This window comes from Natrix helvetica, assembly GCF_964273705.1.
Source record: "Natrix helvetica genome assembly, chromosome: 6".
Lineage (NCBI taxonomy): Eukaryota > Metazoa > Chordata > Lepidosauria > Squamata > Natricidae > Natrix > Natrix helvetica.
The window spans coordinates 77,017,238-77,033,302 of record NC_138553.1 but is presented as its reverse complement, the minus strand read 5'-3'; the positions used below and the strand labels follow the sequence as shown (position 1 = coordinate 77,033,302).

General features: G+C 41.3%; 1 protein-coding gene across 2 annotated transcripts in view; it reads right to left on the bottom strand.

Moving 5' to 3' along the window:
- CCDC91 (coiled-coil domain containing 91) overlaps positions 1-16,065 on the bottom strand; it is a 125,029-nt gene that overhangs the window by 78,692 nt on the left and 30,272 nt on the right. The window lies entirely within an intron of this gene.

Genomic DNA, 16,065 nt, shown 5'->3' with positions numbered 1-16,065 from the left:
GGCCCGAACCGGCTGAATCCCACCCGCTTCTCTTTCACTTCAGCTATGACTTAGTGAAAAGCAGCGTGAACCAAGAAGGAAAAATAGCTCTTTAGATATCCAGCCTTGCCCACAGTTAGCAGAAAGGACAGCTTATTCCCGAAGTGGTTTAAATCTTTGACCTTTTATGAAATAAGGGGCCCATCCAAGCCAGCCTATCATTAAAACCCTCCAGCTATTGCTGTTTTTACCACACAGTAACGTTTCCCGCACAGGCAACCATAGGAAGACTCGGTTTCAAGGCATAAAGACCCAGTTTGGTCTAGCGGTTAAGGCACCAGGCCAGAAAGCAGGAGACTGTGAGTTCAAGTCCTACCTTAGCCATAAAAAAAAAAAAAACAGCTAGGTGACTTTGGACCTCTCTCTCTCTGTCTCCTCTCTCTCTCTCTCTCTGTCTCTCTCTCTCTCCCCCAACCCACCTCACAGGGTTGTTGTCATCATGGGGAAAACAGGAGGAGGAAGGTGTGCTAGTTGTGTCCTCACTGCCTTGAGTATTTGTAAATAAAGACAGGAGATAAATAAAGGGTAAATAAATAAATAAGTAAGTAAAAGATGGCAACTTGGCCTAGAAGAGTTATTGAACAAAGTTATTTCATTAACAAATTAGTATCCTGCCTTTATTATTTTTATTTTAAAAAAAGGTTTGCTAATGAAATATCTGTAAGAAAAACACCAAAGCTTAGAGAGCACCAAGGATCCCACATTCAGGGTGTCCCTAGTTTGACAACATGGAACATTTTATAGCTTGGAACATTATGATCCTTGATTTAATCTTAAATGTAATCTTAGTTATGGATAGGTAGATAGGAAGGGGGAGAGGGAGAGGGAGGATGGACGATAGATAGACAGTTAGAGAGAGAGGGAGGGAGGGAGGGAGGGAGGGATAGATAGATAGATGATAAATAGATAGATAGATAGATAGATAGATAGATAGATAGATGATAGACAGACAGACAGACAGACAGACAGACAGACAGACAGACAGACAGACAGACAGACAGAAGCAGAGACAGAGATGGATATATATGTCCTCCGTGCCTTTCATATTTCTATACATATATAGATTTTCCTTTATTACTGCATTCCTTCCCTCCGTCTTATACTGGTCTACAATCATAATAAAAATCAGGATTCCTAGGCATTTTTCAGGGGGGGGGGGGGGAAATCTCTGTTCTGTTGAATTTGTCCAGGATTCTGAAAGACCTATCTCAGACAGGTCTCCATTCCAGATTCTGGAATTCTTAAATGTTTGGTTAGATATACAGGGTTTGCCTGTTCTCACGACCCAAACCCCATCTTCACCAGGCTTAAACATTGGACCCTCAAGTCGTAGATGAAGGACATGAAATTTGATTAGAACAATGAAAAACTGCACAGAAAGGAGCTCAGTTTATAGGACAGCTTCCCAACGGAAGTCTTAACTGTCTGCAGTTTGGGGTGGGGGTGGGGGTGGGGAAATAAGTCATCAGGTCTCCACCTTTAACACGGTTCTGTTTATCAAGGAAGGAAGACTTACCTGAAATGTGTCGAGTGAATCATAATTAAAATGGCCATGGGGGGAGGAGGGGGGAGGGATTTACAGTATCCGAAAGTTGCAGTCTTGTCAAATATTTGCTAAGATTAGAATGAGGAAATATACCCACCACGAAGCTGGGTTGTTAGCAGAGCTGGTATTCAGCAGCTTCAGACCGGTTCGTCCGAACCAAGAGTGGAAATTGTCAAACTATTCACTAAGGCTGCATTACTACTACCATTAGTCTTCTCATCGTACCGATCTTTTCCCTCTTATGACCGCAGGACTTTAACTTTGTTGCTTGCATCCTTACGATTTATATTGATATTGTTTCCTGATTGCTTATTTGTACCTCATGACTATCATTAAGTGTTGTACCTTATGATTCTTGACGAATGTATCTTGTCTTTTTAGGTACAGTGAGAGCTTATGCACCAAAGACAAATTCCTTGTGTGTCCACTCATACTTGGCCAATAAAGAATTCTATTCTATTCTATTCTATGCTGTTCTATTCTATTCTATTCTTCTCTGTGGGAACGCCTTCCCTCTGGAATGAGCTGCCCCCGGAGCTTCACAGAATCCCCGACCTCCGGTCCTTCCGACGCGCCCTAAAAAGTTGGCTTTTCCAGCAAGCCAGCCTGGCCTATTAATTTTATCTAATTTTAAAAATGTTATTGTTATATTAATTGGGCTTGGGTTTTTTTGGATATTTATCTTTTAACTTTTTGGGGTTTTTGGATATTTCCTTTTAACTTTTGTGATATGTGTTTTTTAATGTTGTACGCCACCCTGAGTCCTTTGGGAGAAGGGCGGCATATAAATCCAGTAAAAAAATTCTATTCTATTCTATTCTATTCTATTCTATTCTATTCTATTCTATTCTATTCTATTCTATTCATCTAGTCCAGTCCAGTCCAGTCCAGTCTACTCTACTCTACTCTACTCTACTCTACTCTACTCTACTCTACTCTACTCTACTCTAATTCTATTCTGCAAACCTAACTTGAAAGATGGAAAGACGCTATGTCATAAATAGGATTCTAAGCTTTCTATTTTGTTTTATTTTTGTAATCTTACTTTTTCATTAAGGAAAAAAAATCCTTAATTATGTTTCCTCTGTCTTTGTCTCTGTCACACTTGGCCGATAAAGAATTCATTCTCTCTCTCTCTCTCTCTCTCTCTCTCTCTCTCTCTCTCTCTCTATCTCATCTATCTATCTATCTATCTATCATCTATCTATCATCTATCTATCATCTATCATCTATCATCTATCTATCTATCTATCTATCTATCTATCTATCTATCTATCTATCTATCTATCATCTATCTATCTATCTATCTATCTATCTATCTATCTATCTATCTATCATCTATCTATCATCTATCTATCTATCTATCTATCTATCTATCTATCTATCTATCATCTATCTATCTATCTATCTATCTATCTATCTATCTATCATCTATCTATCATCTATCTATCTATCTATCTATCTATCTATCTATCTATCTATCATATATCTATCATCTATCTATCTATCTATCTATCTATCTATCTATCTATCTATCTATCATCTATCTATCTATCTATCTATCTATCATCTATCTATCTATCTATCTATCTATCTATCTATCATCTATCTATCATCTATCTATCTATCTATCTATCTATCTATCTATCTATCTATCTATCTATCTATCAATCATCATCTATCACGAACGATTTCTTCATTCTTCCATATATATTTTTCTGTTCTTAAGCAGTCTCTTATTGAAATCACATCTAAGAACCTAAAAAGTAACACAGAATGGCTGATAATGCCAAATTCAACAATATCAACAATAATCAGCATAATTAAATATTTCGGCATTCATCCATGCCCACCCCAGGATGGCCCGAACGACGTTCTCTAATTGATGCGTAACTAGATCTATATTTATGTTTAAACATCATGGCGCAGAGTATCAATATACAAAGGTCGCTTTCAAAGAAATTGGCCTACCTAGCGGTGAAACTATTTTTACAAAGCGACTCAGCACTGGACTGAAAAGTATACTTTCTGCTGAGCAAGAAATCTTGGAAATGATTGTTAGCACAGCAATTTGCTGGAAGGAATTACAATCAATTATATGTGACGCATAAGGCTAACTCAAGGCTATTGTACAAAGGCTGCATGCTTCAAATTTAAGGAGAACTACGTGTAATTTAAATCACTGCACATTCAGAATGTTCTAGATGTGAACATGGAAGTTGGAAATAGGGCCTTGTGAGATACACACATGCATGCCAGGACTCAATAAGGTAAAGGTTCCCCCTCGCGTATATGTGCTAGTTGTTCCTGACTCTAGGGGGCGGTGCTCATCTCCGTTTCAGAGCCGAAGAGCCAGCACTGTCTGAAGATGTCTCCATGGTCATGTGATTGACATGACTAGACATCGAAAACACACGGAATGCTGTTTCCTTCCCACCAAAGGTTGTTCCTATTTTCCTCCTTGGATTTTTTACTTGCTTTTGAACTGCTAGGTTGGCAGAAGCTGGGACAAGTAACGGGAGCTCACTCCGTTACACGGCGCTAGGGATTCGAACTGCTGAACTTGTTTCTGATCGACAAGCTCAGCATCTTAGCCACTGAGCCACCGCATCCCTTCAGGACGCAATAGACAGACATAAACCTACTTCTTCTATGGGGAGAGAAAGTGAAGTTTCAACAAAGATACAGCAATTTCCTCTCCCTTCCCTGAAAAGATGGCACAAACATGGCAGTAAACTCTTTCCTTGTAGTAATCATTATTTTCTGCTATCCATTAGGAAGAAATACTCACTACTAGTAATTCTAGGTATACATATAAAGGAAAATATTTGTAGCTGAGGCTTCAGATGAGAAGTCATTGGTTCTGTTGGAAGAAATGCCCTTCTGGGTTCGGTTCCAAGTGGGGGGAAAAGACACTGGATTCATGGAAGTTGCTTGGAAAGAAGGTTTAATGGTGAACAGGACCACATGGCTTGAAGTCCTGGGGAAAAAGGCACATGGGAGAGAGAGAGAGAGAGATTTATACCTTCTGTTGGGTTTTGAATTTGAGCTTGTATTCTGATTGGTTGTCAGACTCCCATGAGGCCATGTAGAGGCAACTCTGTAGGCTGCGCTGAGTCCCAAGCTTGGTTGACTCTTGCTGGGTGATGATGTAATAAAAGGGCTTTGGTGCAAATCCTACCATGGCTCTGCCTGAAGGAGGTAGAGCTTTGTTATGTGGAATAGACTGGCTCAGGCCTTAATGGCCCATTGACAAAAGGTGGGTGGTGGTGGTTGAGTTTCTGCCTCCCTTTTAAGGGAAATATTCTGCCCTTTTAATATTTCCTAAAATATCTTATTTTCTTAGTAGAGTTTCCTACAGTACTCTATGGCTGTTTTCTTGCAGACATTACATTATCGAACTAGGCAACACCATCAGTGCTAAAAGTCTGTAGAGATTCTCAGTCATCCAGGTCAGGGTTGTCCCAAAGGTGCTTTTTTCAGGAGGCATCTGGACTTCCTTATTTTTTTTTTCTTTTGAAGATCTTTCATTTCTCATCCAAGAAGCACCTTCAGCTCTGACTGGATGGTTGGGAAGGGAAGGATTTATACTCCTTGCAGACAGCTGGTCCTTTGCATCCTTTTAGAGGGTCGTTGAAGATTTATTTGTGTCCTCAGGGTTACCTGAGTGGTGCAAATGGTTCCTGTAATCTGTATTTTTTCCCTCTGGAAATCCATTCCTATTCTCACACCATTTGGATTTTTCGAAAGACAACTGGACTTTGTTTTTCCTTGAAAGGAAAAACTTCTCCATCCGAGAAGCTTCTTCAGTTCTGAACAATCAACAACAAACCGAACTTAAGAAGGAGTGGCCAGTATGAACAAAGGACGCTGATGGGATTGGACATGTAGAAAGAATGAATCAGATTGCAAAAGAAAAAAAAATGGGGGAAAACAGCGAGCAGGTAGATTGAAAAGGAAAAAGAAGAAAATCATGGCTGAGTAGAATTAATAAGTTCCTCAAAGAGAGAATAGAATTTTTAAGCAAAGTATATATGGGTATGGTGAAAACAAGGATAAGTATAAGCAGGTATAAGTATATACATAACAAATGAGTACAAATAAATGGGAACAGTAGGATAGGGAGGGTAGGCACGCTGGAACGCTTATTCATGCCCCCTTACACACCTCTTAGGAATGGGGTGAGGTCCTTGGTAGACAGTTTAAGGTTAAAGTTTTGGGGGTTCAAGGATATAATAACAGAGCAGTGGTGGGTTTCGAATTTTTTTAGAACCTCTTCTGCAGGTGTGGCCTGCTTTGTGGGAGTAGCTGCCGACCATGTGACTGGGTGGGAGTGGCTTGCTGGTCATGTGACTGAGTGGGAGTGGCTTGACAGTCATGTGACTGGGTGGGCATGGCCAACTTGTAAAATGTGGTGAAACTCACTTAACAACGCTCTTGCTTAGCAACCAAAATGTTGGCTCAGAAACTCTGGCATTGAAGCACGCAAGTCTTAAAGCTGTCAAGTTACAAGACCCTTGCACCCCTAACCCTTTAGAAAAAAAACCACAGGGGTGTTCAAACTTGACAGTTTTAAGACTTGTGGACTTCAACTCCCAGAATTTCTCCTCTCACTCTTCATCTTGATGCTGTGCGGACGGACGGGGGGAGGGAGGGAGCTGGAACCGGTTCTAAACAGCACTATAGATTTGTGGAACCTCTTCTATAGAAGAGATTAGAACTGGCAGGAACCCACCCCTGCAACAGAGTCAGATAGTGCATTCCAGGCATTGACCACTCTGTTGCTGAAGTCGTATTTTCTGCAATCTGCTTATACTTATACGTTTATATGTTATATATATACTTATACTTGCTTTCTCATGCATGCTTGAAAAACCAAATAAAATAAAATAAAATAAAATAAATAAAAATTTGCAAGGATCCAAAGGTATGGAAATGTGCATCAGAGTATACTAGTTTTAGATACAATTTAATTCCTTGGATTTGCAATTTCTTCATGCCTTCTCTACAATCTGTTTAACCACGCTTATCCCCAAAGGGGACAGTGTGATGGGCACGGATGAATGTATATTTAATTTTGAAATCAGCGGGTGAAACTGCACTATATTGCCAAAAGTATTCGCTCACCCGTCCACATAATCAGAATCAGTTGTGAGCGAATACTTTTGGCAATGATAGTGTATGTCACCACTATGTCACTATGGTAGAGCTAAAATGTACACTTCGGCTGGAGTGCTGACAAAGCATTGTTCCCATTCCCAGTCATCAAAATAAGAATTAACTGTAGCGATGCCAAAAAAAAATTAAAATACGGTAAATAAATAAAAATTAAAAATGCCATCCTTTTGTTATTCAATGTATTGGTTGCAGCAAAAGCCCAGATGTTCAACATGGGAGATCTTTCCAGAGTTAGGCAATTAGTGCCTTATGTTCATGTTGCTTAGGGGGGTTTCCATAGTGCTGAGGTTGTGTAATTCAGCTCCTATATATTGCATTGAATCTTACAGAAAATGTCATACTTTGTCTTTCCGAGTTCAGACACATTCAACATTGCTCAAGGCAGAAGATTCATCAAAACGCTGCTGTCTACAGAAGGAAGTTTAACAAGCTCGGTATTATATTTATGCCAAGTAGACTACAGTTTAAAAAAGGTGATGCTAAACCTCTGTTGTAATAGAAGTGTTAGGGGGGGAAAAAAGACACGTTGGGATTGTGTAAGGGAAGATTAATGGATCTGTCATTTGGGTATCACAGCTTTCAAGACAATTTAAGGAGTGACAGAATGAAAATGTGTTGAAAATCTTGAAGCACGATCCAAATGGTTACAGCCTGTTATTGTTAAGAAAGTTTACATTAACCGCTTAGCCCTTCATTTGGGGGTAATTTTAATGGGTCTATCTTTCCTCCGTGATTTTTTCACGCTTTACAAAACTGTCTCCCATCTGTCCCCTTAACAATTATTAAGGAGAAAAATGCAAAGGTTTAAATGTCCAGATGTGATAATTATACCGACACCAACATCTGTACAAAGCTGTTAGGAAAAAGGCATCATTTAAGCAGTGACTTCTCTGTAGGACTTGCAAGGAAACAGGCCAGGAAGAACACAGAATAATAGGATTGGAAGGGACTTTGGAGGTCTTCTAGTCCAATTCTCTGCTCATGACCTTATAGCCGTGATAGCGAACCTGTGGCACGCAGAGCCCTCTCTGCGGGCATGCTCACTATCACCACAGCTCAGCTCTACCGCGCATGCGCGCATGCCTCTGGCCAGCTTATTTTTGGGACTCTGTGGCACATGCGTGAAGGGCAGGGCACATGTTGGAGATGCACAGACATATGCAGGGGGTTACACGCACATGTGCAGGGGCGGGGGATTTCACGCACATGCGCAGGGGGCAAGAAGAGCACAGGGTTCGGCACACACACACACACACAGCAGCCCGATTCTGGTCCCAGGAGGCCTACTAGGCCGAAAACTGCGTGCATGTGGGCGGGGAAGCAGTGGTGGGTTGTAGGCAGTATGCTCCGGAATGGGCGTACCGGAGCCTGTCCGGCGCACCGGATACTGTTCCGATACGGTGCTCCGGAGGGCCTGCCCAAGCTCCTTACCTGTCTTTTAAGGCTTCTGCGCATGCACATGTCATGTACAGCACCTGTACGATGCTTCGCGGAGCAGCTGGAGCATCACAGAGGCGCTAAGACACATGAGCACGCCCAGCCCGTTCCAACCACACTGGTTGGAACGGGATCCGGAATCCACCACTGGGGGGAAGGGGGAGTCAGACGTTGATGCGTGGGGGTGTGGCATGCATGGCGGGGGGGTGTCGCACATGCATTCCATTATGGGTGCAGGCGGGGGCGCTCTCTCTCTCTCTCTCTTGCACGCGTGCTTTTGGCACGCGAGAACAAAAAGGCTATCCACATCGCCCTATACTATTCTGGACAAATGAATGTCCAATCTCTTCTTAAAAACCTCCAGTGATGGGACACTCACAACATCTTCAGGCAAGCCCTTCAACTGATTAATCACTCTGTCAGGAAATTTCTCCTTAGTTCTAGGTTGGATCTCTCTTCAATAATCTTCTACCTGTTATATCTCGTCCTGTCCTCAGGTGCTCTGGAGAATAAGTGGACCTTCTCACCTCTGTGACAGCTCCTCAAGTACTGGAAGACTGCCATCATGTCACCCTTGGTCCTTCTCTTTGTTAGACTGTTAGACATGGTAGACCTCCTTTCCTTAGATGGTTCAAAACTACCTCTCCAAGATGTTTTCATTTATATTCCTCTTCACTGTACAGAGAGTTGGGTCCCAGGGCACAAGATAGACAAGGAACAATGGAGGGATACCAATCAAGGAGAGAAGCCATCTAGAATGAAGGAGAAATTCCTAACGATGAGAACAATCAACTAGTCAAATGGCTTGCCTTTAGAAGTTAGAAGGTGGTTGCCCCATCACTGGAGGCTTTTAAGAAGAGACTGGACAACCATTTGCCTGAAATGCCTGCTCAAATAGTGGGTAGGACTATAAGACCTCCAAGGCCCCTTTCAACTCTGTTATTCTATGTTCTATGGACCTTCGGTAATTTAGCTTCTACCACTCATGCTTATTTTGTTAATCTTATATTTTCATCTCTGGTTTATTGTTTTACACAGAAAAGCAGAGTGTCTGACCAAAAAAGCCTATATATTTAGTTTTAAGAAAACATAATTCTAGGCATTGTAACCAACTTCATTTCATAAGAGTTTATTTTAAAGGGCACAATATAACTGAAATTCAAGATTAAACGCCTCCCTGAAATAAAAGAGCTAAGCTCTGCTTTAAGTTTTATCATCAATTTTATAGTGGTTTTTAAGCTATAATCTAATTTTACTCATTATGATTCTAGCTTGAGGAAGCCTCTGGAATAATTGCCTCCATCTTGAAATTGTTAATATCCAAATGTTTATGGAAGAATAAATAACTTTCTATACTTAGAGGACTGAGTCAGAATATTACTGAGCGTTTAAGTGTCTAGACACCTAATCCTTCAGCTACTATTCAGTAACCCCAAAGTAGAAGACACAAGATCCTGGCCATCACATGTGCAAGAGAGAAAATGCAAAAAACCGGGGCCAGGATGAAGCTACATCTTCAGTCTCTATCTCAAAAGAGTAACATGGCGCTGACTGTTTTTAAAACATGGGCATCATCTATTCACTGAACAAACTAGCTTTTTTGTGGTGGTTTAATCTAGAGGAGCCACAGCAATTAGCAGAATAACAGAGTTGAAAAGGACCTTGGAGGTCTTCTAGTCCAGTGTTTTTCAACCTTGGCAACTTGAAGATGTCTGGACTTCAACTCCCAGAATTCCCCAGCCAGCAAATGCTGGCTGGGGAATTCTGGGAGTTGAAGTCCAGACATCTTCAAGTTGCCAAGGTTGAAAAACACTGTTCTAGTCCATCCCCTGCTCAAGCAGGGTATCTATACCATTCCAAAGAAGTGGCTGTCTAGTATCTTCTTAACATCCCGTGATGGCGAAGCTATGGCACGCGTGCCGCAGGTGGCACACGGAGCCATATCTGCCAGCACGCAAGCAGCCAGCTCCAGCGCATACCGGCCAGCTGGTTTTTGAGGAAAGCCTTTGGAGCCTGGGGACGGCGAAAAATGGGTCCAATGAGCCAACCAGAATGGATCATTTCCGAACTTCCATTTGGCCCATTGGGGCCATTTTTCGCCCTCCCTAGGCTCCGGAAGCTTTCCTGAGCCCTGGGAAGGGCAAAAACGGTCTCTCCCGGCCTTCCGGAAGGCCAAAAATCAGTTGCCTTTCACTTCTTCCTGTGGAAATGAGCCTGAAATGCTGAAATAGCAATAGCGCTTAGACTTAACATATTTTTCGGAGTAGAAGACGCGCCTTCCTCCCTCCCCCCCCCAAAGAGAGTGAAAATTTGGGTGCGTCTTATACACCGAATGTAGCCCCACCCATCCCCACCAGAGGCCAAAAATGTGAGGCATGGAGGCAGCGGTGGTCCGTGGCAATCCCTGCAGCCTGGAACAGCTGATTGGGGGTATTCCAGTGGTCCAATCCACCCGCCAATCAGCTGTGCTGAATCAGATTGCAATAAGTGCTGAAGCTGACCTGGCTGGTCAGAGTTTGCAGCAGCAATCACATTCAGAAAGCACACACCAGTAACTGATTCAGCAGGATTCAAAATAACAATAACATACATTATCAAAAGCAGGTTTTCCAAGGTAGCAGTAAATACAAGCAAAACACAAGCAGTTTCACTTTCAGTTCTCGGCTAAGCCAGGCTCCTTCCTGTCTCCTTGTTGCTCACATGGCAAATTTCCAAGTCCAAATAGCCCTCATTGGCTGACTTAGTTGCCATGCCTATTCATTGGCTGACCTTGTTACCATGTATCAGATGAATACCATGGATGCTGGTAGGTAGTGGCAGAATTTTTCTTATTCTTATTTTCCTCCCCAAAAACTAAGGTGCGTCTTATACTCTGGAGCATCTTATACTTCAAAAAATACGGTATGTAGCAATTTACAGTGCTCTGCAGCCCTCTCTAAGTGGTTTACAGAGTCAGCCTATTGCTCCCAATAATCTGGATCCTCATTTTAACCACCTCGGAAGGATGGAAAGCTGAGTCAACCTTCAGCCTGGTGAGATTTGAACTGCCAAATTGCAGGCGGCCGGCAGTCAGTAGAAGTAGCCTAAGGGGTGAAATTCAGCAGGTTCCGGCAGGTTCTGGAGAACCGGTAGCGGAAATTTTGAGTAGTTTGGAGAACCAGTAGCGGAAATTTTGAGTAGTTTGGAGAACTGGCAAATGCCACCTCTGGATAGCCCCAGAGTGGGGTGGGAATGGAGATTTTGCAGTATCCTTCCCCTGCCATGCCCAGGAAGCCACGCCCACCAAGCCACACCATGCCCACCAAGCCATGCCTACAGAACCAGTAGTAAAAAAAAAATGAATTTCAACACTTAGTAGCTTGCAGTATTGCACTCTAACCACCACGCCACCGTGACTCTTATCCTGCAGGAAATGAAAACTGAACGGATCTAACACACTTCCCAACAAGAAGTGCACTCTCTAAAGCAGTACGTCTCAACATTAGTAACTTGAAGGTGCATGGACTTCAGCTCCCAGATTCCCCCAACCAGTAAGCAGACTGCAGAATTCTGGGAATTGAAATCCATGCATTTTCAAGTTGAAAGAGAAAAAAGGGAAGGATTTGCTCCTAAAAGGGGAGATCGCATCTCAGATGCCATCCTCTAGACCAGGGGTCGACAACTTTAAACACTCAAAAAGCCACAAAGGTCCTAACCAGATGTCCCCCGTTCGATTCTGAAGCCAACCAGAAGTCCAGTTCCCCCACCATAGCGTCTCCTCCTAGTGCGACATCCTTTTTCCTCTACCTGTTCTAACCGAAAGTCCTATCAATTGTGGAGCCGACCGGCGACAGGGAGCCGCAGGAGAGGGATGTAAGAGCCACATGTGGCTCCAGAGACTCAGGATGCTGCCCCCTGCTCCAACCTTCTTTGACTCTCCCCATCTTTTTCTGCCCTAAGGACAGAAGAATGGAGTCGGTTTTATCTGACACATTTTATCTGATTAAAAATAAAATAAACTCAGGCCAAGCGGGCCCACTGGCAGGGTTGTTTTATGAATTCTGATATGCTTGATTCCACTCGACTCTTGCTGGTTGAGCAACTCCATAATTACAAGTGGGTCAAAGAACAATGTTGTAGGGTAAAAATGTGAAAAAGGGAAGACGAAGAATTGACAGCGGATCCCTGGCAGAAAAACCGAAGGGAAATAGGCAGGAGGGTATTATCATCAACATAAAATCTCTCCAAATAAACAGCCAAAACCCACTTTAGTGACTAAAAAAGTAAATTTCCACCCACTGGCACAGCGTAATTCCAAGCTCTTCCTTAACTTGACAATATTCCAGGAATCTCATCTACAAATTCACAGGCAGATATAGTAGATTTTTAACACTATTTTTTTCATTATTCAGGTTCTGTCTCCTCTATGTCTGCACCTAAAACCAACCTAAATATTTTGTTAGAAGATGGTATTTAACAGGATGCAAGTCATATTACTTTTAAAAAAGGAAACCACATACATTTTCTAGTATTTTTCCTCCCAGAAATCACCTACCTCCAAGACACACGCCCCAGCTACCTTACCAAGCAGCTTGTATTCAGATCCACCATTCTACAGAAGAGCATCCTGTATATTTCAATTATTAAAGACTAGGTCTTCCGGACTCAGATTCAGAATAACAGAGTTGGAAGGGACCTTGGAGGTCTTCTAGTCCAACCCCCTGTTCAAGCAGGAGACCCTGTACCATTTCAGGCAAACAGGCTGTCCAATCTTGCCTTGAAAACCTGCCGTGATGGAGAACCCACAACTTCTGAAGGCAAGCCGTTTCACAACTGTTCTTACCGATTCGCTCACACAGAGAGGGACTCCTCCGGGTGCCGTCCACCAGCGGGCGACGCCTAGGGGGAGGGCCTACTCTGTGATGGGCCCGACCCTCTGGAATGACCTTCCCCCTGACATTAGAATGACTACGGACCTCCGCTCCTTCCGTCAGAAACTTAAAACCCACCTGTTTCAGCTAGCTGGTCTGGCCTAATTCCTCCTAGCCTTCCCACCTCAGTTTTATTTTTAAATTTTTATGATTGGTTTTATGGTCGAAGTTTTTAATTTTTATAAATTCGTACAGGGGCTATTTAATCTAATTTTAGCTATGTATACTATTGTTTTGTATGGTTTTTTAAATTTATACCTGTACACCACCCCGAGTCCCTTCGGGGAGAGGGGGCGGTCTAGAAATCTAATAAATAATAATAATACTGTCAGGAAATCTCTGCTTAGTTCTAGGTTGCTTCTCTCCTTGACTAGTTTCCATCCATTCTTTCTTGTCTTGCCTTCTGATGCTTTGGAAATTAGATTGACCTCTTCTTTGTGGCAGCCCCTTAAATATTGGAACACTCTCAATTGGCCCTTCTAGACTAGACATACCAATTCTCCCAACCATTCTTCGTGCGTTATATCCTCCAGCCCTCTAATCATCTTCGTTGCTGTTTTCTACACTCTTTCCAGAGTCTCAACATCTTTTGTATAACAATTGTGTGACCAGGTGTGACGACAGCAGGCCCACTTTTCAAAATGTGCATCTTTTGGAATCATGCTCCTACGAGCCCGAATAAAACACTATATCAATCCTTCATCGTTCACGGCATCCCCTACTGTGTCCTCCTTCCCAGTTCAGAAGAAAACTTTTTCATTGCATCGTTACTGCCACTTCAGAATCAAGAAGTGAGAAGAAGATGGATTTGGAACTCAACAAAGAAGCTGCTTCATCAAGTTGACTTCTCAAAATTTTCTCCATGCCGAGAAATGATTTCTCAAGAACAATGGCTCTGTGGTTTCTGAGCATTACATTAAACAATGTTTTGTTGACTGAAGACACAACACCATACTAAAAGCTACACTAGGCTCTCCAATTATACTCTTAAATAAAGAGGAACATTTGTTTGGAGAAAAGGGGATTTAAATAACTTTACTTTGAGGGCCTCCATAGTCAAGTTGATTTGATTTGAAACTATTTTATTTCTGGTACGTTAGTAGCATGTCACGATCTAAAAAGAAGTTAAGTTGGTTCTAATTAATTTTCCTTTTAACAACAGTGTGGTTGTTCCAATTAATTAGAGGATATACGTTTTTTTCAATTATCTCAAAGACAAGTGACTTTATTTATATGTAACTAGGTGATAGCCCGAGGATGCGCGGATATTTATTTATAGGGGGGAAATGTCCAGACCAAATGTAATTTCTAATGTTGGATTTCCCCCCTTACCAGAGGGAGCCCCCTTGTGGAGTACTGTGAAGCCATTACCATGACAACTCCACTGTGCTGTATAGTAGAAGCCAGTATGGCACAACAGGCTGTATCTTAACAGAACACACACACCAAGGGGTGTTAGGAGTGTCTTACCCACACAGTATTTTCCTCAGATTAAGTCATCTGTGTACCAAGTTTGCTGAAAGCATTCCAGAGTTATTCAGGAACATACACACACACAGCCGTACAAATAAATAAATAAATAAATAAATAGATAGATAGATAGATAGATAGATAGATAGATAGATAGATAGATAGATAGATAGATGATAGATAGATAGATAGATAGATAGATAGATAGATAGATAGATAGATAGATAGATAGATAGATAGATAGATAAATAAATAAATAAATAAATAAATAAATAAATAAATAAATAAATAAATAAATAAATAAATAAATAAATAAATAAATAAATAAATAAATAAATAAATAAATAAGGATGGATGGATGGATGGATGGTAGGTAGGTAGGTAGGTAGGTAGGTAGGTAGGTAGGTAGGTAGGTAGATAGATAGATAGATAGATAGATAGATAGATAGATAGATAGATAGATAGATATAGATAGATAGATATCTGGATGGATGATAGAGATAGATAGATAGATAGATAGATAGATAGATAGATAGATAGATAGATGATTGATAGATAGATAGATGATAGATAGATAGATAGATAGATAGATAGATAGATAGATGATATAGAGATAGATAGATGATGATGATAGATAGATAGATAGATAGATAGATAGATAGATAGATAGATAGATAGATAGATAGATAGATAGATGATAGATAGATAAATTTAAAATGATAAGCCATAATTTTTAATTAATTGGTGACTTTTCAACTGTCACTCCAAATATGCAAAATTCTCCTCCTGCATTGGTTCATTCTCTCTCCTGATCCAATCCCTATTTTGTACTCACTGCAAAGTGACTGAGAACTTTGAGATTTTGCTGTTCTTTGGCTCCTTTGAGTATCTTAACCTCTCTCACAAAAATATACATTAAAACTTTCTGCGGCTGGCTCTACCTTCTCTTTATTATCAGTTAGCAACTCAATCCGTGAACACATGTGATTGTTCAGAATGAAGAAATCCAGGGCTATTTTTGCTCTAAATGTTAGCAAAGGTGCTGTTGCTCCTCTGAATCATTTCTTACCATTGTTTCCTAATTACAACAGGGATATTGTGAACTGTAGCGAGAATTCTTCCAACTTTAAGATATGGGGGGGGGGGAGAGAAGGGTGGCAGGCATATAAAGACACATTTAAGGCTTCCAAATCAAATCCAGGATTTGAGTTGAATTCAGAAAAGAAGACAATGGTTGCCAGTGCTACAAGAAAAAAATATTGCAACTATGCTTGAAAGAGAAGCCCAAACCGCATTAAGTTGCATTGTTTTTCAAGAATACGATCTTATACTGAGAGATTCTAAATATACACATAGATCGGTTTTGGAACGGATTTCACCATTGAAAAATTAGATTTCGAATTTTCCAACCCTCCTCCAGGGAGATGTAGGCGGCATGTGCAAGTATATAGTAAAAATTGGAGACTTAGAGGCTGGAGTAAGCAG